This window comes from Lactuca sativa, chromosome 3 (genome assembly GCF_002870075.4).
Source record: "Lactuca sativa cultivar Salinas chromosome 3, Lsat_Salinas_v11, whole genome shotgun sequence".
Lineage (NCBI taxonomy): Eukaryota > Viridiplantae > Streptophyta > Magnoliopsida > Asterales > Asteraceae > Lactuca > Lactuca sativa.
The window spans coordinates 56,983,158-56,991,768 of NC_056625.2; the positions used below are offsets into that span (position 1 = coordinate 56,983,158).

The 8,611-nt window shown below is 35.7% G+C and overlaps 1 non-coding gene across 1 annotated transcript; it reads right to left on the bottom strand.

Annotated features, from left to right (window-relative positions):
- Positions 1–1,992: 1,992 nt before the first annotated feature.
- On the bottom strand, positions 1,993–2,101 carry LOC111884632 (small nucleolar RNA R71). Its single transcript, XR_002847834.1, has one exon. It is a non-coding gene; the product is annotated as a small nucleolar RNA R71 (small nucleolar RNA).
- Positions 2,102–8,611: the final 6,510 nt, after the last annotated feature.

Consider the following 8,611-nt stretch of genomic DNA (forward strand, 5'->3'; position numbering starts at 1 on the left):
CTATTGATACTGTCGTGTTTATACACATTTTTAGGCAATATTTTAATATATTTTTATAGATATTTTGGTTATTTGCAAAGATAAATGTTACTTATAAGATTGAATTGTATTTTGCAGCCAAAAGCAGCAATCTTGAAGAATAAGGACCAAAAGAGACAAGTAACGGGACTTTGGAGGTTTGAATAACTAAATGAAGGAAATCCTAGTGAAAAGTTCAACTCACAACGTGGACTTCACTTACATGACATGGAATGGGTGTTTCTAGAAGATAAGTGCACGGGAAGTCAGAGTCCTTGCCCGATAAGCATTCACTTGAATTCACGACGTGAAGTCCTAATTCATGACGTGAAGTGCAATAATTCCTAAAACTATATATATCCTTGGCACTTACGATTTGGAGAGTTCTTATGGAGATTTTGAGGGTTTAGAAGACGAATTCTAGAGAAAAACAAGCCAGAGAATTCAAGTGTTAAGCATCTAAGGAAGAAGAAGTGATTGAAGATCATAACCTTTGCATTAACTTGGTACATTCAAATATGTTTTTATTTATTGAATTTGTATGTTTGATTTTAGCCATGAGTAACTGAATTTAGGTGGTTCTATTTAGCTAGATGAAGCTTTAACTCATGGATTAGTTTAATAATTATGGAGATTACTAGTTGGTTATACGCTTGTGTTTCATTGTTAATACCTAGCATGTTAATATTTGATACTTTAGTTGCTTGAATTCATGTTCTGTGTAGCTTAGTGACTATTAAATTACATGAACTTGACACCTATTGATTTAGTGACCATTGAATTGCTTGATCTAGGATCGAAAAAATCTTAGATAAGTGATTGAGGTAATTAAATTTAGGTGTGCTGGAGAACATAGATTGTGAGCATAACTGTGTTTGTTAAATAAATCTTACATCGCTCCATTCATAATTCATAACTGATTATGTGTTTAATTATGTGTGACCATGCATAGTTCTACATGAATTAGTTAAACATTAGTATATTTTGACTTAAATTACTAATAATATAAAAATTGGTAACCAACATGAATTATCCACAATTAGTAGCTATCCATTGAGGAGAAGTGGATTCAAACTAAACAGAAGTGTTTTTAGTAATTGATTGAATTTGATAATTAAGTGAATAAGTTTGTCTGAACTTGCAAAATCGGATAAAAAACAAATTAACTTATGCTTTTCTTAGATTAATTTTTAGTAGGTAATTAGTTAATTAAAACCATTCCATGTTTTCGATACCCGACTATTTGTGCTATATTATTTGCGAAAATGTACACAGCCTTAAGTCGAATAGCTAGTTAGATAGGAGGTAAAATTAGGTGTAATTCAACAACACATCAAGTTTTAGGCGCCATTACCGGGGAATGGCTATTAAGAATGTTGGAGAAACCCAACCACCATAGAAGTTACCTTTCAAAGATCTTAAATTAGTTTTCAGAAAGAAGAAGGGGAAGAACATGGGTGAATCAAGCAATTCCTCAAAGAACAAAAGCAAGTTAGAAAGCTTTGAGCAAAATCGTAATATTCACAAATCTGATTCTGAATCACAAATCGATAAAGAAGATAGTGAACCAAAAGAAGAGCTAAAAGATGAAATGGTGAACATTGCTAACATGGCCATAAAGGCATATAAGAAAAGAATCCTAGAGGACACCGGTCCCGGTCTAATGCAAACTGCAATTCCTGCTACCGCAACATTCAAGCTGAACGGTCATATTCTTTCCGCACTTAAGGAAGTCCGATTTTCCATAAAAGATCATGAGGATGTTTACAAGCACCTTGATGAAGTCAATTACATAGTTGATTACTTCAACATCCTGAATGTTCCAAGAGAGACGGTGTTACTGAGAATACTTCCAATTACTTTCAAAGGAACCGCTAAGGATTGGTTGAAGGCACTACCACCCGGTGAAATTACAACTTGGGCACAAATACGTGAACAATTCTTAGAACATTTTTCCCTCCTTCTAAAGTTGCTAAAATCAAGAAGGTCATAGCAAATTTCCAGCAACAACCGGGTGAGTCACTCTACGAGGCATGGGAGCGCTACAAAGGATTGATAAAAAAATTTGTCCCCAAAACGATTTGAATGAGCAACAAGAAGTATCAATCTTCTATGATGGGGTAAACATGATGACAAGGCAACTCCTTTACTCTCAAGGAACTTTAACAAAGAAAAATCCTGGTGAGATTAAGGAATTGATTGAAGAGTTTTCTAAGCATTCGCGTGAATACCACGATCCTAGACATGATGGAGCAAAAGGAATCAGGAGTGGTACTTCTAAAGATATGGCTGTTGTTTTGGCTATGCTAAACACTATTGACCGAAGAATGACAAATATGGACCAATCCATACATGCTATTCGAGTTTGTTATGAAAGATGCAATTGTCCACATTTAACCAAAGATTGCCACTTGGACGAGAAGAGAAATAAGAAGGTTCAAGTATGCTATTCTAATGGAGACAAATATGATGAAGATTGGAGGAAGCCAAAGAAAGAGTGGTTTCCATATGATGAGTATAAAAAGCAAAAAAGAAGAAAATTTTAGGCAAACTAGCCGATGCTTTTATCAAAAAGAGCAACCACCTGAAAAGAAGGTCGATCTAGAGTCCATGCTAACTAGATTCATGGAGGTTTCGGAGAAAAGACATGATAAGAACGATGCGGTGATAAGAGACCAGAAAATTCTCATGTGGGACCAGAAAGATTTGCTAAGGAATCATCAAGAATCAATCCAAAACATCAAAGCTCAACTTGGACAACTAACTACGTTGGTTAATGAGTGACTTTCTCCAAAAATTCCTAACAAAAAGCCTCAACCGCATTTAATGTTGATTGAAATTGAAGAAGATACCATCTATGAATTACTAGAAGCCCTCAAAGTCGAGCCACATCAGCCCAAACCACAGCCGAAGAGGTCGAAAATTGATGAAAAAATCGTTGCTGAATTACTGATACCATGACGTGGAGATTCATTCACCACGACGTGGAACTAGTTTGAACAGAAATTTTTACTGATACTTGAGTTTTTCGTCCTCCGCTTCCATTTCCTTCTCGTACTAAGATTCATCCATTGAAGCAGGAACAATTAAAGTTTATGAAGCAAGTGAAGGGTATTCCTATAAACACTCCTTTGATTGAATTATTGTCCCAAGTTCCTAAATATGCTATGTTTTTGCAAGACTTACTCGATACTCGCCAACAATTAGAGAATAATTCCAAGGTGATCCTTAGTGAGCAGAGTTCTAAAGTGATATTGGGTGAATTACCAAAGAAAATGGGAGATCCCGGACACCTCACTCTCTCGTGTGAATTTTAAAATAACATAAAGACTTATGCTTTAACTAATTCTGGAGCAAGCATAAATTCAATGGCTTACTCGTTCTTTCAAAATCAAAATCTTCCAGATTTCAAGGCTACCAAAATGATGATTCACATGGCTAATCGTCTAGTGACTCATCCTCAAGGCATAGTTGAGGATATATTGGTCAAAATTGGGAAATTTGTTTTTCCAATTGATTTTGTTGTTTTGGATGTGAAAGAAGATACCAATGCCCCAATAATTATTAGTCTCCCTTTACTCAATACTGCTAGAGCCTTGGAAGACATGCATGAGTCTAAACTTACGTTGAGAGTTGTAGATGAAGAAGTTACCTTTGGAGTGGAAGATGGATTTCAAAATAATTATGCTCAAGGTGAAGTATTCAACATAGATGAAGCAAATGAGCTTGAAGAGTTGGAAACATTAATAGAAGAAGAAATTCAATCAATTCAAAAGGTAAAATGTACAAATCCAGGAGCATCCATTCCAACAGTTTCTGAAGTATTGGCTTACAAAACTCCAACGTCTTCGAATAGCAAGGAAAGTGAAAAAGACATAGTGTCGAGTGATTAAGAAGAGGTTACTTCAGAAACAAAATAACTAACTTTGGAATAAAAAAAGGTTGAATCTATGGAGCTAAAGAGTGAAGAAGGAGCAAAACCTCAACTTGTGGCGAATAAAGGGGTAAAAAGAAAGCTTGAAGAGGGTGATGCTAAGTGTAAAAAGGAAAACTTAGAAAAGGCTTATCTTAGGAGGGTACAAGCTCACAAAAAAAATGGAAGTTTCAAAAAGTACAAATAGTGATAGAAACTCCTGAAAATTCAACGTGAGGCGGCATAGAGTCCGGCTCAAGGCTCCAACAAAAAGAAGCACTTATCGGGAAGCAACCCGAGTTCGGTTTGCAATTTTTCTTTTCGTTTATGCATTTTTAATTTCTTCATTTTTATTTTAATTTTAGGTTAAATAATCATCCAAAACAACTTATATTTTTAAGAATATAGCAAAAATCAAATGTGGGGCTCCTAAATATTGAGTGGTACATTTTTATTAAGAATAAATTGAAGTTTTAAGAATAATGAGATTTTTTTGGCAATTAAACTCGATAACACATCGTGGGTTTGAAGCCCACCTCGTGCTCCATTTGATTTAGCCCAAAAATTTGCCTGGATAGAAATTTCATGACGTGACTTAGAAACACACAACGTCAACTTTAAAAAGTCACCGGGGGGGGGGGGGGGGGGGACCATTTTCAAATACCTCAACCTTTGACCAAAACTTAAACCACTCACATGCACAAACGAACAAAAGTAGCAGCCCCACTTCAGATTTTTCACAATTCTTCCATAATTTCTTGATAGTGTTTCATATCCACCTTTGGTAAGTTCTCCATCCATTGTTCTTGTTAATTTCTTCCTATTTGTAACACCCACAAAATTCACGACAATTTAAAAATTTTCAAAACATTTAAAACCATTAAGTTATTACAGTTTGTTTTCAAAATAGTTCAAACATCAGAGTATCCCCAGAACCAAATCACAAAATCATGAAATATGAGGTGTTGTACGATCACGCCTTTGTCTTCCTGCGATCATCAGAAGTACCTGAAACAGTAATCGATAAATGTAAGCTCGAAGGCTTAGTGATTTACCCCCAAAATACCAACCTCGTATAACCATAATCATAATCATACCATATCAACCAATACAGAATAGTCATGCATATCGAGTCTACAGTGTGACTGGTCCGCCCGCACCGGGCCTTCAGTCCACCTTTCTGGTCCACTTTCCGAGCCTCGACACATCTGGACCACCCTCTCGGGCCTTCAGCCTATCCAGACCGCTCGCTGGGTATGTTGGCCTACAGCACGAAGCAGGACCCGCCTCAACCCAACCCCTATACCAACAATCGTGTGCACATAAACAGATAATCACATAATAGTCCATATATAAATAAACCAACCTTGTAGGCCATATAACTAAACAACATCCTAACCAAGATACCGACCTAACAGGTCACTAACATAGCATCATCCTATATGCTAGGATACCGACCTAAACCAGGTTACTAACATAGCATCATCCTATATACCGGGATACCGACCTAAACTAGGTCACTAACATAGCATTATCCTATACACTAGGATACCGACCTAAACCAGGTAACTAATTAAACATAGCATCATCCTATGTACCAGGATATTGACCTAAACCATGTCACTAAACATATCATCATCCTATATACCAGGATGCCAATCTAACAGATCCATAAGCATATCAAACAAATACAAGTATACAATCTGAGAAAGGGTCGGCCTTGGTGCCTTAGACCATGCTGATATAGTAAGGATAACTCACCTAGCAACTGTCAAATTGAACCACGAAATTACACTCCCGAAGCACCTCCCGAGACTCAAACACCTATAACCAACAATGGTCCATTGACATAAATATCCGAATTACCAAAATGACCCTCAAAAGTCAAACTCATTCAACCTCGATCAAGGTCATGGTCAATGGTAAAGGTCAACAGTTCATGTTGACCTCAACTCGTCGAGTACCCTCAGCTACTCGCCGAGTTTCTTGCATAACTCATCAACTTTCCGAGTCACTAGAGTGACTCGTCGAGTTCCTAATGTCAATGGTTGCCACCCCTTTACAACTAGTTGTGCTCTTACGTGACCATAGGTTGGGAAATGTCACACCCGAAAACCGGAATGACGGAAACGTTCGGGGTGGAGGACGTCATGTACAGTATCACAACAAAGCATAGTAGTAAACAAGCAACAACATCATCCATGACAATAATGATATAATTTAATACAAGTGTGTTCTGCGAAGTTTATAAGACACCAAAAATGTAAATCAAAATAAAAGATGAGTCTTGAATGAGCTCCATCTTCCCAAAACCTGGCATCGGTACCTGTCTACTGATGACCTAAGACTACAAGTTATTTTGAAATAATTGATCAGATTTAAAGTTGGTGAGTTCATAAGGATTTTAGTGTCATTATTTGTATGAAAATGTTTGTAAGTGTTTGATGTATCAGTTTGTAAATGTTTGTATTTCCTAGAAAATAGTAAATTTTCTACTTAACGTAGCCTTCTACCAAGACATCAAATATTTTGTATGTTTGTTTCTTGTAAGAGTGTGTATTATCCCAAGTGTGACTATTATTAACCAAAAATATAGTTTCTACATTACTGTTTATGTGACAAGATCACAATTTGAATGTAATCGGGAAATAATAATACTACTGTAGTGTTGTATTATAGTAACTACTGTTGTACTATCTACCTTAATCCGACCGTTAATTAAGGCATAATGTGTAATGGTTGCACCACACTATTGACTAATAACACGACGATGAAAGACGTCGGAAGAAATGACATTTGGCACCTGTAGACTTGCAAGTCCCACTGTAGCGAACAACAAGGTGTAGGATAGTCAGTCTAGTATAGATCTATACACAAATTCACGCTCTCCATCTTGGAGACTCTGGATACAAATCGAGCCATGGCAGTGATGCCATGCCCCGAACAATGGTTTAGATTTATGTTATTGTATACTTGTATATGTAATGTATGTACTAGAGTATTGTATGTTCTCTCTGTCTAGTATGTAGTATGTTCTCTTTGTTTCTCATATAGTATGTTATGTTTCTGATATAGTAAGTTTTGTTTCTAATATAGTAAAAAAATTCTCATATAGTATGTTCTGTTTCTCATATAATATGTATTGACTCATGTATGAACTGACTCTTTGTTATAGAATTCTCTGTCTAGTATTCTCTGTTATAGTATTCGTATATGATAGTATTCTCCTAAGCTATACCTATTATAGCTTACTAGTAATTTCTGTAGTTTGAATGAATGAAGGTATATCTTTGCTACCCAAAGGTATTTAAGTGATTGATAGTACTTTTATATCTACATATGTATACATAATCTATAACTAATATTTAAACGACATTGGGAAAAATAACCGATACACTCAGGCCACATCCTAACAAGGAAAAGGAAATTAAGCGAGTTATCAATCTTAATTCCTTTAAACATTTCTTATATAACTATACATATATACACATGCATTTGACAATATATATAAGTTATCAAAAGAAGTTTTATAAAACATTTGAAGAGTTTAATAATAACTATTGATGACTTGATGTCAATTTATAAAACGATTTAAAAGCAGTTTGATTGATAAAACAGTTTGAACATATAAGAAATCCTTTGTTTGAAACACAGTTTGAAGTATATAAAATCCTTGAAACACAGTTATTAATCACATGTGATTGATTATATAACTTACATGTTTTCTACTTGTATTCCTCCCCCCATAAAAGCATTTAAAATCATTTATAAGATAGATTAAGGGGTATGAACTCACCTGTAGTGAGTGGTTTGGATGAACGAGTAGTATCGGATGCTAAGTGTCAAGTGAAGACTTGAGCACACACACAGATCCTATTTAACATATAATGACACATATATGTATCTAATTAGTGGTTTAACAAGTGATTAAGCAAGTAAAAATACCCTAGGACATGGAAAACACTTTAAATCAAGTGCTAGAAGCACCAAAGGGTTGCATCTAAGGGAAGTATGGCCTCACTTTGGAGTTTACGACCAAAATGGCATGATCAAGGGAGTTCACGACCTTGAGTTTACGGCCAAAAGAGTTTACGGCCGTAAACTCATGGTATTTTGAACCATTTTGTGTTTTAAAGTCTTACAAGTTACAATGATGTGTTCTAGACTCATGTCCAAGGCTTAAGAAAAGATTGGGGCTCATTTGCACCCTTAACTAGGGTTTACAGCCCAAGGAGATTGCCTTGGCCGTAAACACCTTTTGTTCTTGATTTCTTGATGTTTTCAAGGTGTAAACTAAGTGATTTAAGAATATAACAAGCTAAGAGTAGTGTACTTACTTATAAGAAGCTTGTAAGGGTGTTTAAGGTCCAAGAACACTAGTGTCTGTTGTTGGTGAAATGAAGAACACTTGAAGATATATCCAAATGAAGAGATTTCATGGATGAAATCATGTATAAGCACTAGATAAGGAGATGTAACAACAAATCAAGAGAAAGAATTCTTACATTTTTGGAAGATCGGGATGAAGATCTTATGTTACTTGAGAGAGAAATGGAGTTTCTAGTCTTGAAATGGAAGAGAAATGAGGAAAATGATGTAAACTCATGTATTAAACATGAGTTCACAGCCAACTCACGAGTTTACGGCCCAAACATGAAGGTTTGGCTGTAAACTCCCTTT